General features: G+C 37.8%; 1 protein-coding gene and 1 non-coding gene across 9 annotated transcripts in view; both read left to right on the plus strand.

Annotated features, from left to right (window-relative positions):
* Window positions 1-19334, plus strand: part of Rabgap1l (RAB GTPase activating protein 1 like) — an 848174-nt gene that overhangs the window by 761344 nt on the left and 67496 nt on the right. The gene's annotated exons all lie outside the window — the stretch shown is intronic.
* LOC115068985 lies at window positions 13325-13486 on the plus strand. The gene has a single exon (XR_003848343.1). It is a non-coding gene; the product is annotated as a U1 spliceosomal RNA (small nuclear RNA).

Raw genomic sequence — 19334 nt, forward strand, 5'->3', positions numbered from 1 at the left:
TATGGCTTATTTATTTATTTATTTATTTATTTATTTATTTATTTATTTATTTATTTATTGAGACTGGGTCTTCCCGTAGCCCCAGAAAGCTGGCCAGGAACTGGGCTATGTAGACCAGATTGATTCTCAAAGAGATCTGCCTGTCTCTGCCTCCCCAGTGCTGGGATTAAAGGCATGCATTACCATACCTGGGTGTGTGTTTTTAGTTTTGTTTTTGTTTTTGTTTTTGTTTTTTTGGTTGGTTTTTTGAGACAAGATCTCACTTTGTATTCTAGACTGACCTCAAACTCTACCTCAGCCTCCAGAGTGCTGGGATTAAAGGCATGAGTCACCATGCCTGGTTTAAAGACAACTACTTGTTAAGAGATTCATGTAATTCCTGCTAGAAAGAAAATTTAAAGCAAAAACGCAGCATGTATCCCCATAAACCTCAGCATAATTGTTCATGGAGATCTGTACAATGGGGGTCTTCTCTTAAATGTTCCATTTTTATTTTAATTTTCTTTAAGAATCTTTCTGTAGCCCTTTTGTATCTGACCATATGTCTTTTGGAGACACCTCACTATAAGTGCTTCCTAACCTAGACAGCAACAATGATCAGCCACACAGTATACAGCAACAATGATCAGCCACACAGAGTGCCGGGAAGGATGGGAAGTTTCATGAAATTAGACTTGGCCACTCAAACTCCAGTCCTGTTCTGGAATAATCCTAATATTGTTAACAGCTCAGTGTTCTACTTGTAGTCCGTTGCAACAGTCAGTAGCACATCCTTCACAAGGCTGTTAATTGAGTGTAGGAGTTAAAATATGTCCTAGTCAGTAACATCCTATCTGAACATATGCATCCCACTGCTAGAGAAGTTCAAGGAGGCTCCTGCCAATCATTCCCCTTCTATTTTTATCCTAAGAATTACATGGTGGTAGGGGAGGATTGGGGTAGAGCAAAGATCTGCATACACTTGGCTATCTATCACAGTACTACTCCAAGCTAATAGATTGTGATGATTTTTAAATATTTTTAATTAAATAATTTATTTATTTATTTTATGAGTGTCTTGCCTGCATGTGTGTAAGTGCACCTGTGTCATGCAATGCCCACGGAGGTCCAAAGAAGGCATTGGAGTCCTCTGAAACTGGAGTTATGCATGGTTGTTAGCTGCCATGTGTGTGTTGGTAATCGAACCTGGGTCCTCTGTAATAGCAATCAGTGTTCTTAATCACTGAGCCATCTTTCCAGCCCCCAATTGTGACAGATTTGAAATTCCATATAAAAAAGCAGTGTCAAGACTATACAATATGTGATAAATGTAAGAATCAGGATAACTCCCCTAAATAGTTATATGACCCAAAATACTCTCTGTAGAGCTCTCCAAGCTAACAGTCACAATTACATTATTTTGATCTGTTCATGTAAAAGGATCTGTTTTATTGCTACTGCCTGAAAGATGCAAATTGCTTTCTATCTTGAATGCTTTATCTTTTACTACAGCTCCCACTTAAAGTATTAATGTCACCTGTAAATGTGTAATGCAAATTGTCATTGACTTGACTCTACAGAGATTTGAGAAATAATGTATAACCTTAAGAAATAAGGTCTAACTTGTCATTGAAGGTTGTTACATGAGTACTAAATGTTTTAATGAACAACTTTCACAGTAATGAGGAGGTTCCAGAGAACAGGATAAGAGAGAATGCTAGATAAGATCTGAATATATTTTACCGAAGTTAAGAACAGTATGACTGAGTTGCCTGAACTCTGCCAACTTTATTTTTCTCCTACAAGAGACTTACTTTACAATGTATGCACTCACCTCCTTATTATTGCTAAGAATGAAGATTGTGGGCCAACAAGATGGTTCAGTGGGTAAATGCACTTTCTACCAAAACTGATGACCTGCCAGAAATAGAGACCCAATTCATACAAGTTATTTTCTGACCTCTGTACAAAGCTTGGAACATTCTGCTTAGTGCAAGCTAGAGTGGTTGAGACTGGACTCAGGCTGTTTAACTGATCCCTGCCAAAAGAAAAAGACTTTTCCTCTGTCCTTATGAGGTCAATGTGGCAGACATTCTACTAGAATTATAAATAGGTCATTGAAATACATGAATGAAAGTTTTTAAGTTTCTGTTAAATTCTTCTGTCAATTTTCAGTAGACTTAACAAAGTACTGAAAATATTTAAAAGCAGTGTAAACCTTAAGTGTCTAACAATTAAGTGTCCTTGTTAACTCTCCCTAAATAATATTCAATGGAAAAAATGAAATAAAAGACATTCAATCTACTTCAGTCTTTTAATATGTATAGCAGTTTGTATATATTGTATTGTATTTTGAACATACTTGAACATTATATAAAATAGAAAATCACACCAAAAATTTCATTCCCCTCTGCCCCATTTTTAAAAAACCCATTAATTGTACAAATTAATGTGTTGCTGTGTTATTTCCATATATGTGTGCTTTATGTATTATGTCTGTCTATACTTCTACCCAGGGCCCCTCCATCCTCCTGTCCCTCAACACCCTTCCAAATCCTTAACAGTCCCTCTTAATGTCTTTCTGTCCTCCTCTTCCCCTTCCCCTTTTCTGTGTCAAGTAGCCACTTGGGTATATTCTGTACTTCTACAAGCCTGGCTTGCTGGTTTCTATAAAGGAGTGAGAATATGTCTTTGTCTTGTTTCACTTAACATGTCCCACCTTCATGCAAATAACAGTATTTCATTATTTTTTATGGCCTAGTAGTATTACTTGATGTGAATATATCACATATTATTTATATATTCATTCATTGAAGGACATCTGAATTGATTCCATATTTTTGCTATTCTGATTAGTCCTGCAATAAACATAGGGGATTCCAGGAAATCCCATTATGAGTTCCATTTCTCCGCATTCTTGCCATCATTTATTTCTTCCCCTTTTAAAAAATAAAATAAAATCAGAGCCATACTTACTAGGGTGAGATGATATTGCATTGTGGTTTTAATTTGTATTTCCCTGACCATTAGTGAGATTGAACATTTTGAGAGCACTAACATGGATGCACAATAAAAAACTGTACATTTTGCTTATTAACCAACCCTCTTAGCAGCTCTAGGAGGGAGATTTTTTTTTTTAAGTTTACTAGGTAACTTCTTCAGGATCACAGTGCTGGAAAGTAGTACAGTCAAGGTTTGGGCACAGGTTGTAGGCTGTGCTATTATTCATTATTCCGAATGCATAGCGCTTGTGCTTTGTACTCATCAGATACTACATTCAATATTCTTTTGATTAATTATATATCACTGATTTTCAGATTTTGAACTTTTCTACACTTCAGCAGTTTCTCAGAAAAGGTAATATATTAAATGACAAACCTATAATTATAATTTCCTAAATTTTCAAAGCATAACTCTTCAAGTTGAATGTTGCTTTAACAGTGATTGACTATGTTATCAGCTTTTTATTTGCTGTCTTTATGGTATTTGAATAGCAAGGTAACCATGCCCATTGAAATTCCAAAAGCTGTTTGGCTTTGTACACAGGAAAGGAACCTTGTTCATAGCAAGCATATTTACAGTAACTGTGCGGTGTGGCATGCTAATCTTTTTCAGTCTTATAAGCTTACTTAAGCTTTTTAATAAATGAAGTGTTTGTTATTTCCTTTGTGCTCCATGATGTGTTAGTATTGAGACTAAAGAAAATAGCAAAGTTCATTTGGTTCCTGCCTTTTCAAGGTTTAGCAGTCTCGATACTGAAAACACCCATTTTTCTGTGACACAGACCTTACACAGTTTTGATATTTGAATAGTCAATGATGGACAGTAGATATATGACAGGGCAACTGGGAAATGGAAATGTCCACTTAGGGAACAGAGGCAGAAACTTCTGAGCAATTGATTAGTATTATCAGATGAGCATCCCTAAACCAAAAATCTGAATTAAAAAATCAAAACTTTCTGAATACTGACATGACATCACAAGCGGAAGATTCCATTGCTGACCTTCTGTGATGAAAGGCTGTCAAAACACAGGTGTATGAAAAAAATGTAGTATGAAATAATTTTCCATCTTTGTGTAAGGTGAATATAAGTGAATTTCATGTTTAGACTTTGGTTCCATGTACAAGATATCTTACTCTGTATATCGAAATATTCCAATTTTTAAAAATACTCAATATTCAAAACACTTCTAATCCCAAGCATTTTGGGTAAGGGATACTCAGCTTGTATTACTGTGCAAAGCTGTATAGTACTGAGTGTAGGTAGATGTTAAACAGGATAAAAATAGTCCTTACAGCCTAAAGCCTTTGGGCTGACATGCTATTGAGAGGAAAATACTGTTTAGGGAATGGCTTCTAGATACAGACTGTCATTTCAGGGAGAGTGATTATGCAGTTAGCTTGGGAGGCAACTATAAAAAGTTTTTCTTAGAGGGAGTTCTTTAAAGTTTTCCATTATAGAAGATTTAAGATGATAAAAAGCAAAGCAATTTTGATCAAGTATATAGCATATGGTTTTAGAAAGTTCTAAGATAGGATATGGCAGTACATAAAGTGTTTGATATTTCTGCACAGTTGAAGTTTGAATGGCTGATAATGGTAAAGCTATTATATTTACTAAAGATGCTTTTGCACTGGGGAAAATGTGAATTTAAAAATCCCATACCAAGCTGAGAAACATTAATGAATATTTCACCCTACTGTTCAGTGACAGTGATATGATGCATTATGTTGTCAGGGATTTTGGATTTTAATTTTTCTGCAAAGGGTGTCTTATGATAGAAAACCAAACCTTTGTGCATGCTAGGTACTTTTGGTTCCTTCTTTGAACATGTGGTGGTTTCCGTCTTTTGTTGTTGTAGGTAGTATTGCAGTGAGTATGAGTGTGCTAGTATGTTTTCAGTCCTTGTTTTCAATTTTGGGAGGTATAAACTTAGAAGTGGAATTATTGCTCATATAGTAATTCTGTATTTAACTTACTGAGAACTACTAAATGTTTCCACAGCAGTTAAAGCATTTTCCACTCTGAGCAGCAGTAGATGAAAATTCCAGTTTCTTCATTTTTCATCAACACTTATCTTCTGCTCTAGCCCTCCCTTAAGGCATAAAGTGATACCTCATGTTGGTTCTGATTTGCAGTCCCTTAATAACTAATGGTGAATATCATTTCATGTCTTATTAGCTATTTGTGTATCTTTGGAGAGATATATTCAGACCTTTTGCCCATTTTTAAATTTTATTTTAATTTTTTAAAAATTTTATTTATTTTTATTTTATGTGTATGAGTGTAAGTGCATTGTTTAGTTTTGTGGTGCTGAAAATCAGATTCATTTCCTCATTCATGCTAAGCAAGTGATCTCACTGACTGGCTCCTTTATGTAATTTTTAATTTTTTCATTGTTATTTTGAGATCCAGCTTCATTGCATATCCCTGGCTAGCCTGGCACTTGCTTGGCTTCAAACTTGGTGCCGTCCTCCTACCTCCCAAGTGCTTGGACTGCAAGCATGCTGCCAGTGCTCAGTCCTTTTTGTAATTTAATAATTACTGCAAGCCGATTTGTAAAATGCATACAAAAATAATACAATAGTTAATGCAAATTGTGTAGATTCAATAATTTTGTTACTTTTTCTAAGCTTTATCTTTTTGTGAAAGTGTCTCATTCAGTAATAAAGGATATTGGGATCTTTCCCTGAAGCTTTAAAGCCTGAGACTATGCTTACAACATTAGTAGTATATCTTGTGAGAATATTATCTACTTAGTAAAGGTAGTCCTTTTAGATTTTCAGATGTCGAAAATAGCCTTTTCAAATAGTCTTATAAACAAATTAAATTGTCATTTATTGGTGTAAAAAAATCAAAGCTCTCTTGCTTCCTAGGACTCTGTTAAGCTGCCGCATATAGAAACTCATGCCCGAGCAGTGTGAGATGCCTTATGCTCCCAGGTATCAGCTGGGCTTATCTTGGTAGTGTGGAGTGGAGATAAAGGTGACTGTGGAGACAGTGGTTTTAAACAACTCCCAGACCAGGACTGATTTTATTCCAGATACTCAGGCTCCCCCCTGGAGCTTCTGTGATGTGCTGACAAGGCTGGTATAATGCAAAAAGCCTGCTCCATTTGGAAACTGTCACTCTCCTTGCTTGGTTTTTGGCACTGCTACTCAGATTAGTTCCTACTTTCTGCAGCCTTGTGTTTCCTTTGTAGGTCAAGGGAGTGAATAAGAGTTGATTTTTTTTCACCTTTGAAAGGGCAAAGCATAAATTGAGTTAACATTTATGCTTTTGTGAATTCATTTAGATAAAATAAAAACCATGAAAAAGTGGTCAAAGGCATTTTTCATGGTAGGCAGGTGTTAATGAAATACAAGCCATATGTTCTATATCCAAATGAGACAGATGATTGTGTTCTGTTTTGTGCATTTTACTATTTGCCCTGCCAATTGCCTCTCAGATTTGTCCCACAAAAGGGACCAGGCAAGAGAATGTAGACAGATCAGCCCATATCCATTGTCCTAGAGAAGTAATTCAAAGATGTCTCCAAGACACTTGTTTGATCCTGCATAACTGAAACTGTGCTTGTAAGTGGCCTAGACGTATCATACCTTGTTAGGAGAGAGATCAGCAAAAGTCAAATATATGTTTTTTTTATCTCAAGAAGCTTCAGTGTTCTTGGAAAGGAGCTCTCACTTGTAGAAATACCTTGTGACTTAAAAGAAGGTTATAACCAAGTGCAGATTATTGGGCACAGACTGAAACTGGAAAAGTGCCAGCTGCGTCTAATCAGCTAAATTTAGTCCATATGGAAAATTTGTATCATCTAAAAGAGGAGGTGCCTCTCCCAGTTAGTTGAAAGTACCTGAATTCTTATCACTTCTTGATTGTCAGAAAAGAATTCACAGTAAAGTTTCTTTTGATTATAGATAATCTGTGTAGATTTTTTGAGCCAAGGTTATTGACAGTAATGGAAATAAGTGCCATTTTAATGGCATAAGTTTCTGTTGCTTTCATTTCCATCCTCATTAAGCAGCATCAGTATTCAGAGTTTAATTATTGTCTGGCACCATGAGAAAGCCTGTGTCTTTTTATGATATATGCACAGGCCTCTCGTTGGGTCTAAGTGGCGATAGAGGCTGCTTGCCACTGCTTATTTAGAAGAGCTGTATAATAAAATAACCCAACTCTAAGGGTTTTGATGGCTTCTCTGGGAGGTTTTGACTTACATGTCTTGCTGTGTAATCAAGGTAACAGTGCTCCACTGTGTGCTTTAAGAGCCGTAAGTTTTGCACCTGTGGGCTATCAGATAGGACATGCTGTTTCTCTTGTTTTGCCTGAAGAACAACCTGACTTTTTCTTAAAAGAATCTTCCTGATAAGGCAAATATGTCAAATATGTTTAGTAAACAAAATTCTGGAAATTTTACAAGACTTAACCCTGTAACATTTGGGGTAAAGAAAAGAGCACTTTTTTTTTTTTTTTTTTTTAGAAAAATGTACTCACCATGTAGACCAGGCTGGCCTGGAACTGACAGACATCCACCTGCCTCTGCCTTCCTAAGTGCTGGGATTAAAAGCGTGCACCACCACGCCTGGCCTTGTTCTACTTTTTCAATGAGTTTTTACTTTTAATTTTTTAAATTTTTTAAATTTAATTTTTAGTGGGTATGGGCATGTGGAGACCAGAGACAACTTGTGGGAATTGGTTCTCTCCTTCTACCATGTGGGTTCCAGGGATTGACCTCAGGTCATCAAGCATGGCAGCAGGCATTTTTACCCCATGAGCCATCTCTCAGCCTATCCTAGTTCTATTTTAAAATGGATGACAAGTAGGAAAACTAGTTTTTTCCTTCCTATTTAAGTGAGCTGTTCAAAAAACAATGTTTTTAAATATATAGCTATCTTAAGGTTTCATTGCAAAAAGGGACAAATTTTAATTCCAATGTTAATTCCAGTGTTTGTGTGACATCAGAATGGCTGGAAATTTTTTGCTTCAAAAAATAAGTCATGGGGCTGGAGAGATGGCTTAGAAGTTAAGCACACAGGGCTGGGGGGCTGGCTCAGTGATTAAGAGCACTGATTGTTCTTGCAGAAGACCCAGTTTTGAATCCCAGCACCCACATGGCAGCTAACAACAGCCCATAACTCCAGTTCCAGGGGATCTGACACCCTCTTCTGCTCTCCACAGGCACTGCATGACACCAACACTAGTGCATAGTGTAGGCCATAAACTAATACACATTAAATAAATTAATATTTAAAATTTAAAATAAAGAAGTTAAGCATGCACTAGCTGCTCTTGCAGAGGACCTGGGTTCACTTTCTAATACCCTCATAGTGGCTAACAACCATCCTTAGCTACAGTTCCAGGGGATCTGATGCCCTCTTCTGACCACCAAGGGCATTCATTGCACACACATGGTGTACTTATGTACATGCACACAAAACACTCATATATATTAAGTAAAAATAAATAAATAATTACATAAATAAGAAAAAAAGAAGTCTTGGCATCCAAAAGATAGAAGCAAATTTCAAAGCTTCATTAACTTTCTAGAACATTTTTAAATGCATATACCTTAGATACATACTAGTGTCCAGGATAGATTTCCCAGCATATTGATCTTCAACAGATCTTAAATATTGAAAACCAACAGAAGTTGGTGCATACATTTGTCTGTAATTAGATAAGAACATACTTATTACTGGTCTGCAAATGACTCATAAAGATAGTTCTGCCTAAGATACTGTGCAGATAACAAATGTTGAGGGATGAGCTACATTTTTTTCCATGTCCTAAAATGTAATTATAGTATTCTAAAATCTTTAGTGGCTTTTCTCACAGGGTTGGAAGCAGGCCTCACAAGCCACGTCCATCTAAGGGTCTGGGCTGGAGTTTTAGCTCTTGCCCTCTCCCTGACAAAGTGCCATCAAATGAGGACATGTTCTTCCCTTTTAGGGGCTTAAGGATATAACTGCACATATCACCTTTGCTCACAACCATACTCTATCATATGGTTTCCCCAAGGTGAAAGATAGTAAGGACTGGCTGCTGAGTGACCAGGTTTTTCATTGTCTCTACCACAGTTAAACTTTTCAGTGCATGCACAGGAATCTGTAATAGGCACAGATTTGAAGTGGGACTGGAAGGGACTAGTAAAGCCTTATGCTAATAATATGACAGTCTCCCCTTTTTGACCTTTGAAGAAAGATTTCAGCTATTTTTTTTTGTTTTGTTTTAGAACAGATCTCAAGGTATAATGTATATATGTGAGATTCATCGATTTGCACCAGTCAGTGATTTATGGAGCTATATATCCATCATTACACCATACAAATGCATATATTCCCTTGTACCCATTTGTAGTCACTCCTTTTTCTGTCACCCCAATCTGCTATCTATACAGTTACCTTCTCTGAAAATACTATATAAATATAATATTGTAGTATGTAGTCTTTTGTGCCTGACATCTTTCATTTAGCATGATTTTTTGTTTTGTTTTGGGGGTTTTTGGTTTGGTTTGTTTTGGGGGTTTTTTTTTTGTTGTTTGGTTTTGCCTTTTTATTGCGACAGGGTCTCCCTGTAGCCCCAGCTGGCCTGGAACTAGCTATGTAGAGCAGTCTGGCCTCAAACTCAAAGAGATTCACCTGCCTCTGCCTCCCGAGTGAAGGAATTAAAGATGTGTGCCACCAAGCCCAGCAGCTTGATTTTTGAGATTCACCTGTTATGATGTATATGAGTAATTTGTTCCTTTTTATTGCTAATAGTGTTTCAAAGTATGATTATCTCAGATTTTGTTTATTAGTTTACCAACTGATGAACTTACTTGTTTCTAGTTTTCTTAAATTTTATTTAGTTTATTTTTATTTTATGTGTGTGAGTGTCTTTCCTAAATGTATATAAGTGCACCCATGCTGTGCAATGCCCGCAGAGTTCAGAAGAGGGCATTGGATCCCCTGGAACGGGAGTTACAGACAGTTGTTAGCCACCATGTGGGTGCTGGGAATCAAACCAGGTCCTCTGCAAGAGCAGCCAGTGTTCTTCACTGCTGAGTCATCTCTCTAGCCCTGTTTTGACTACTACAAATAAAGCTATCATGAACATTCCCATCTGGTTTCATTTCTTTTGGATAGATACCTACAAGTATAATTGCTGAGTCATATATAAGTTTATTTAGCTTTTAAGAAACTCCCAGACTGTTTTCCTATCACATTCTATGCTCCTACCAGCATTGAAGAAGAATTTTTATTTTCCATGACCTCCTTAATATTTGATATTAGTCTCTTTCTTTATGGACTAAATAATCAAGTGAGGAGAGAGTAAGTAGTTTCTTTTTTAAAATTGTTTAAATATTTATTTTATTTTAGTTTGTGTGCACATGAGCATGTGCATGTGAGTGCAGGTGGCCACAGAGGTGAGAGGAATCAGACTTCCTTGGGTCTGAATTACCCAAGGTACAGATTCTGAAGTGACCGAAACAGTGGCTTAGACTAAAGAGATCTTTATTTTTCTCTTCCAGTATCAGGTTGTGTACATATTCCAGTTTCGATGTGGTGGTTGCACTGAGCTTGGGTACTCAAACTCATCCTACCTTGCTTCTCTGCTGTCTTTTTCCTTTGTAGTTTTATTATTTATTTAGAAAGTTTCTTTATTGAGAATTTCATAAATGAAATATGATCCTATCTACCATCTACTTTTTTCCTCCCAATTCCCACCATCTTTCCTTCCCAACTTAATATCTTAATTTTATTTTATTTTATTTTATTTATTTTTATTTTCTCTGTATGAATGTTTTGCCTGTATGTAAGCAAGTGCACCCATGTCATGCAGTGCCTGTGGAGACTAGAAGTGGATGTTGGATCCCTTGGAGCAGGAATTTTATAAGAGGTTATTTGCTTCTGTGTGGGTGCTGGGAGCTGAACCCAGGTTCTCTGCAAGAGTAGCTAGTGCTCTTAACATCTGAGCCAGCCTTCCAGCACCCCGCCCCCTTCTTTTTGATAATCCACTAAATTCAATTAGTGCTCCCTATATGTGCACAAATGTGGGGCTCGCTGGTATATGAGAAACCTACCTGTGTGAACACCCTCAAAAAAGAATGATTCTGGGACTGGAGTGATGGCTCATCAGTTAAGAGTACTAGCTATTCTTTCAAGGTACCCAGGTTTGGTTCCCAGCACCCACATGGCAGTCAACATCAAAATAGCTGGAAAGTCTTTGCTTCAAAAAATAAGTCTTGGATCTGGAGAGATGGCTTAGTGGTTAAAAGCACTAATTGGTCTTGCAGAAGACCTGGGTTTGAATTCCAGCACCGACATGATGGCTAACAACCACCCATAACTCCAGTTCCAGGGTATCTGATGCTCTTCTGTGACTCCATGTCATTTCATGACATGGATGCACTTACACATATGCAGGCCATACACTCATACACATCAAATAAAAATAATAAAATATTGAAAAAATGAATGATCCTTTCTCTCCAGCATCTTTCAACTGCCAATAGCACCTCAGTAAGGGGTGGGCCCGCTCTGCTGCTTTCAGTGATGTGGCCCTAACCCTTGCGGTCAAATATACTTACTACATATGTTCCAGGTTCATATTCCAGTTGGGGAAATAGAAAAGGGAGCAAAATGGAAAAGGGAGGACATATCTCTTTCTTTAAAGGAAGTTTCACATCCCAGTTCTGCAGAAAACTTGCATTGGTGAAAACTTGCCACTGATCATAGATGGGAAGAAAGCTCAGAACTGTACTCTGTAGCTTAAGGATATGCTATAACCAGTGTATCTTAGTCAACCTAGGCTGCCATAACAAAATACCATAGAGTATATGGTATAAGCAATGGACATTGGTTCTCATGGTTTTGAAGGCTGGGGAGTCCAAAATCAAAGTTCTAGCAGATTTGGTACCTGTTCTTGGTCTGATGGTTGCCTCCCACTGTGTTCTTTCATGGCAGAAAGAGAAAACCACTTCTACGTAAGGATATTAATCATCATGACTCTACCTTCATGATTTCATCTAGAACTAATTAGCTCCCAAAGGCCCTCCTTAAGGAGCCACACTGCTGGAAGTATATTGCCTAGTGATATTGTAACCATTCTTTTTTTGTGTAAGTACACATACTGACGTTTGCATAATGCAAGATCACCTAAGGCAACATTTCTCAGAGCATATCCCCATTATTAAAAAAACATAGCTATATTAATCAATCTACATAGAGGTAAATATGTAGTTCATCAAAAACAAACATTGTTAGCCATGATGATGTACACCTATAATCCTGGCAGGAGGATTAGGAGTTCAAGGCCAACCTTGGCTATAAAATGAGTTTGAGGCCAAGTTGAGCAACATGAGACCCTTTCTTAAACAAAGTTCAACACTGAGCACTTATTTTTGAGGCACTGTTGTGAAAAATACAAGGATTGTCCTCAGTGCAATTTAATAATTGGTGGGTTGTAGAGGAAATAATCACAATGTTATAACAATAGATTTCATTTCAAAATAGAAATTACTGTTTCTGTTTGTCAAATATAATCACTATAGATCCAAGCTACTACACCACTTACAGTTATTGAGCTGTCTTTATGTAGTAATTCTTCACTTCAAAAAATACACTCTCAGGCCTGGAGAGATGGCTCAGAGGTTAAGAACACTGGTTGTTCTTGCAGAAGACCGGGGTTTGAATCCCAGCACCCGCATGACAGCTAACACCTGTCCATAACTCCAGCCCCAGGGGATCCGACAGCTTCTGACCTCTGCAGGCATTGCATGACATGGGTGCACTTACCTACATGCAGGCAATACATGCATACACATAAAATAAATAAATAAATGCCAGGCCTGGTGGCGCACGCCTTTAATCCCAGCACTCAGGAGGCAGAGGCAGGCTGATCTCTGTAAGTTCAAGGCCAGCCTGGTCTACATAAATTTTTTAAGTTTTAAAAAAAATACACTCTCAGCTCTGTCGTGTTCCAGGGTTATTACTAGGGTACATTATCTACATCCAGAAATACAATTATGTTTGGCTTTGAATATGAGGCAGAGGCCTGTCACCCTGAAATACTGCGATTTGAATATTAAGAGGCCTCAGCAATTTAGAAATGTATTTTGGAAAGTTCTCAGAACTGGAAGTGAAAGAAACAGTAGCATATTCCAGATCTGTCACTCATTAGGCTTACCTCAGTTTTCCTGAGTTCAGAATGAGGGATTGGAGGGCTGGGGAAGTAGCTTAGTTGGTAAATGGCTGCCACATAAGCATGAGGAGCTGAGTTTGGATCCCAAACACCCATGTAAAAAGCTGAGAACAGTGGCATGTGACTATAATTCCAGCACTTTTCAATAGAATTACATCTTTAATTTTTTTTTCAATACTTACCATGATCATGAAGATGGTTTTCCCATGGTGAGGCTTATCCGTTGCACTCCAGATGTGCTGAACCCTGCAATTTCCCCAAATGTGGGAAACTTGACTGTATAATTTGTGGTAGTGGAGGACTGAGTTCATGCTCTCCCCTTAAAAATTTTTTTCAAATAAAAAAGCATCTTTCAATAAATTACATTCATACTTTATTATGAAATGGATTTGTGTTACATGATTTTTCCCAATTGTAGGTATTTTCAATTCACAGTGGATTTATTGGGACATAACTCCATGTTAAGGAGCATCTATGTTAAATATGTTATATATTTTTATATGAATTACCTATGTCTGTATTTTTCTATGATTTTATAGCTCTTATTGATAATCTACAGTTGTATTTATTGCAAACCACCTTCAGAAAAACCAGAATCATAAAACAATGCTTAGAGTTTTGTTTTATTTGTCTTGTGTTGAGACAGATTCTAGTGCACCCAGGCTGGCCTTGAACTCCTAATACCCTGCATTCATCTCCCCAGGACTGAGATTATAAGTGTTCTAATCGTTACTTTTCTGTTGCTGTGATAAAACACTGACCCAGAGTAACTTGGGAAGGAAATGATTTCTTTCAGCTTACAGGTTACAATCTATCACTGAGGGAAGACAAGGCAGGAACTTGAGGTGGGTGCTTGAAGCAGAATCCACGGAGGCACATAGCTTTTTGGCTAGATTCCTCAAGTCTGCTCAGCTACCTTATAGCCCTTAAATGGCACCCTGGGCTAGGCCCTCCTACTGGTGCGTATGAGTGTATTGCCTGCTTGAATGTAAGTGCACCTGTGTCGTCCAATGCTCGTGGAGGCCAGAAGAGGGCATCAGATCCCCTGGATCTGGAGTTACAGATGATCCTTAGCCACCATGTGGTTCTGGGAACTGAACCAGAGTCCTCTGGAAGAACAGCTAGTGCTCTTAACTGCTAAGCCATCTCTCCAGCCCCATTTGTAATTTTAACCTTGTTTTATATGTGTTCTCTGATAAACTTCTTAAAGATAGGCCTTTTAAATTTTTCTGTTGCTGGGCATGGTGACATATGCCTTTAATCCTAGCACTCAGGAGGCAGAGGCAGGTGGATCCCTGTGAGTTCAAGGCTAGTCTGGTCTACATAACCAAATTCCAGGCCAGCAGCAGCTACAGGGAGATCCTGTCTCAAACAAAACAAAACAAACACCCCCCAAGAAACAAATCAGCACTTCTCTGGTTAGTTAAATCAATCAGTGCATCTGTAGGCAGGCTCTAAATATGGACCTAATTTGTAATTTTCCAGTTTGGATATTTGGGATCTATTTTTATGTTTTCTCTCAATACCCCACTATTGAAACACTGAAATCAATATGGGGAGTGCTTCTTTGATGCATTAACTCTCTATTTTAAATTTTTACATTTTGATCTCCATTTTAATTACACCAAGGCATAGTTTGATTGATTGATTGATTGATTGATTTTCAGTTCTTGAGGACTCAGCTCTCTACAAGGGCTTGGCAGTAACTGTGGATCAGCCCCCACAACTGTGACACCTGGAGGTGTTAAGTCCTTCCAGGCTTCATGGAAATGTCTCCTGACTACCTTTTAAATTACTTATTTATTTTTATTATTATGTATGCACTCGCTGTGTGCCAGAGTGCAGATGGATTGCATTGCATGGGTTCTGGGCATTGAACTCAAATTGCCGGTGCCTTTTACCTGCTGAGCCACCACACTGGTCCTGACTGTCATTCATTCATTCATTTATTTATTTATTTATTTATTTATTTATTTTTATTTATTTATTTATTTTTACACCCACTTCCCAGATAGCACCTTCAACAAAACTCATGCACAGTGAAATTTCAATACATCATGCTTATCCATTCTAAATCACAATTGAATGAACTTTTTCTTGTTGTTGGGTTTACTTGCTACTTGTTTTCTTCATTTTACATGTTGAGAAGGAGGTAAAGGAAAAATATGTCTTGCCAAGTATGGTGGCACAGGGTTCCAGGGCAGCTGGGGCTACAAGAAGACCCTGTTGTCTCACTAAAGCCAAAAAATAAAAAATAAAAAAAGGATGAAAGGAAAGATATAAAAAAAAAATGTCTCAAAGACATATTTTGCCCTAGAATTTGTAAAATAATGAAATATTTCCTAATATTGATGTCGGTGCTGAAATTATCTCCCATTTGGTCACTGAGAGATTCTTCAAGATGACTGATGACTTTTGTGTCATTTTTACATGCTCCCATTATTCTTTGAGCATAACTTACTTTTAGAATAACAAACTATACTAGCTCTATTTTGTTAAAAGATTTTAAAAGGATTCTAAATAATTGGTAAGCTGTAGCCTCTCAATTTAAAATAAACTGATGATTCTTTAGTTTAAATTATTGAATACTCAGGGCTGGAGAGATGACTCAGTGGTTAAGAGCACTGACTGCTCTTGCAGAAGACCTGGGTTTGATTCCCAGCATCCACATGGCAGCTATGAACCGTCCTTAACTCCAGTTCCAGGGGAATCCAAAGCCCTCTTCTGACCTCTGCAGCTTTGCACGACATGGGTGCACTCACATACATGCAGGCAATACACTCATACACATAAAATAAAAATAATAAATAAAAATAAATTATTGAATACTCTTCAGTCAATTACTTTGTTTTTGTAACCAAGCTCATGAGAACAGTGCAGAGTGGCCTAGAGGGAGGGTGCTTGAATCCTTGGTGTGAGGAGGGTCACTATGCAGGTGGGTGGGCCTGTGTTGCTGTACTATTTTCATCAGCCTCCTAGCAGGTAGAGGAAATAAAAAGAGGCTTCATTAATATTTAACTTTTTAAATCACATGATGCTTTTATTTACTTCCTGATTGCACCTGTAATCAAGTGGCAGAAATACTATGTGAAAGACTATATGCCGGCTTCTCTGGTGACAACTCCCACAGCATGCAGTCAGGTCTCCATGGCCTCTGTGTTTGCTGAGCATCCAAACTCAGGTCCTTATGCTTGTGTGTTAAACATTCTGATCCCCGAAACTGTGTCCCCAGCCTCTCTGTTATTCTTTGGGAGCGGGGGGAAATATATATACATACATATATATACATACATATACACTTTCATTTAGGTCTTTTGTGTTTTCCACATAGCCTTGGGTCCTGTTAGTAGACAGCAATAGTTAGAAACCAAGATCTTTGAAGTATATATGTTCATTGCTTCTGGAATCTGTTGTTGTTTCTAGGGTAGCTCAGCAGAGCTAGGGGTCACACCCTCACACTCCACACACAGAAATGTACTTTCATGCACTTACACCTGCACTTTTCTAACCATATGCCTAAAAATTTGGACTTTGCAGTTACCCCTTCTTTACAATCCAGAACCATAGAGTTCATTCTAGTTTTCTCTCTAATTCCCCTCTTGGCACTAAGAACTCTGAATCTGTAACTTATTTGGTTAAATCCCCCTAGAATGTGCCAAACTGCCATTCCTCCTGCCATCCCTGAATTGTGTGGCTGTCTTCCTCACCCCACTTCACCTCTTCATGTCAGATTGTGTACTTCCATGAATGTGTTCCTCATTCTACTTGGGCTCCAACACACCCCTGCCAGGCTGCCACTCTGGGTAAATGGCCTTGTCACCCTTGCTATGTTCTGACATGGCCCACTGGCCCACTGGACCATCTCTTTGCATGTTTGCCCTTCACACATCATGGACTTAGTCTCCTTCCTTTAGGAGAATATTCTTTAGTCATACAATTTTTTTCATAACCAAAGCCATGAAAACAGTTTAATTAATTTAGGTGTTTTGATACAGGATCTCACTACATGGCTTAGGCTGGCCTAAAATTTACCATACAGTCCAGACTGGTCTCTAACTCCATAGCCTCCTACCTCAGCCTCCCAAGTGCTAGGATTACAGGCATATGCCACCTTACTGGCTTATTCATTTTCATGAGTGGCATGAATACATAATGAAAACAATTACATTCTTAACTGAAACAAATTCAGTATTAGGTATTTACCTTATCTAGAATAGTCAGAGAATATACACTTTGTTTAGATTCTTGAGTCAGATATATTCTGTATCTATTAGTTTTTCTGTCAGTAAAAAGGGATGATTATGGGTTCAATACCCCACCCCCAAAATACTTTCCATTCAAGTTCCCATGAATTAAAGCTAATTAATTTCCTTTCTTAAAAGGCAATTGATGAAGCTGGTATGTTGGCACATGCCTTTAATCCCAGCACCCATGAAGCAGAGGCAAGTAGATCTTTGTGAGGTTAAGGTCAACCTGGTTTACATAGTGAGTTGTAGGCCAGCCAACAGCCAGGGCTACATAGTGAGACCCTGTCTCAAAATAAAAGGCAATTGATGGGCTGGAAAGATGTCTTAGTAAGTAAAGTACTTGCCACATAACCATGAGGACCTGAGTTCAAGACCAACCACCCATGCCAAAAAAAAAAAAAAAAGCCAGGCACAGCTTGGTACATGATATAATTCCAGTGCTGGGTAGGCAGAGCTAGGAGGAGTCCATGGTCTTCCTGGTCATCTAGTGTAGCTGAATCAGTGAGCTCCAGGTTCAGTGAGAGACCTTGTCATGATAAAGTAGGGAACAATTGTGGAAGACACTCAGTGTCTATGGCCTCCATGTGTACACACGTGCATCTTTATAACACAGGATCAAGAACACACACAGGTAATTTGATTATTTCTGAGATTGTATGAAAGTCTCTTATTTTTCTCCTTAAAGTTTTTGTGAATGTTTTTGTATTCTGTTTCCATGCAATGTGATTAGGTAGTTTCAAGAATAAAATATACCTCAGGAAATTGGTAGCATTGAAAAAGGAAATATGAAAAACTTAGAATTCTGAAAGTTGTAAGTATTTTTAAGTATTTTATTTGTTATTTTTATTTTATGTGTATGAGTGTTTTGCCCTCATGATGTAAGTTTACTTGTGTCCTGCAATGCCCATGGAAACCAGAAGAGGGTACTGGATCCCCTGCAACTGGAATTGTGGACAGTAGTTAGCTGCCATGTGGGTCCTGGGAACTGAACTCAAGTCCTCTCTGCAAGAGCAGCTAATGCTCTTACCTGCAGAGCCATCTCTCCAGCCCCCATAAGATATATTTTTAAATTCATGAATTTGTCATTTATGATCTCAACATTTTTGTGAGATTCCCTTAAGAGCCATGACATAATATTTTATAATTTTAAAAAATTTTTGAGTCTGGGTAAGGAATAAGTCTTAATGAGCCCACTTTTCTTTTGACCATTTAGATTTAAATTTGTTTCTTAGTGGAAAACATCTCCAAAAGGAAGCCAACCACTAGTGCAGAAAGTAGAATGGATGAGAACAAAGTCTAAGGAAATGGTTTCTCACAGAAAAAGAACAGCTTGGATTAAATTGAAGCATTCTTCAACTTGGTAAATGTTGCAGTTTTCATTTACATTAATTTCCCTAAATTACTATTTGCTTTATAGAGACAACAAAGTGCTTCTAAAAGCTAGCTTAATTATTATGTTAGCCACTCCACCAAAAATTTGCTCATGAAAAGATAAATAAAAAAATTTGCTGAGAGTTTGAGAAGTACTAGAATTTATCAATTACTTAATGTCCCATATTTATAGACTTACCCTTGTGCCCAAGAAGTTACTTGTATTTTATCAAGTATAAATCTGCATTTAATAGCTTAAATTATGTGGCATTGCAAGTGACTTTCCTTCAGAGCATCTCAGGACAGCCTTCATATACATCAAGGTCTGTAATTAGAGTAGTAGAGAGGGATGGCGAAAGAAAGCCATCTTTCTCGCTCTCTCTCTCTTCTTTCTTTCTTCTTTCTTTCTTTCTTTCTTTCTTTCTTTCTTCCTTCCTTTCTTTCTCTCTCTCTTCTTTCTTTCTTTCTTTCTTTCTCTCTCCCTTTCTTTCTTTCTCTCTCTCCTTCCTTCCTTCCTTCCTTCCTCCCTCCCTCCCTCCCTCCCTCCTCTCT

This window comes from Nannospalax galili, unplaced genomic scaffold (assembly GCF_000622305.1).
Source record: "Nannospalax galili isolate Female #2095 unplaced genomic scaffold, S.galili_v1.0 scaffold429, whole genome shotgun sequence".
Classification (NCBI taxonomy): Eukaryota; Metazoa; Chordata; class Mammalia; order Rodentia; family Spalacidae; genus Nannospalax; species Nannospalax galili.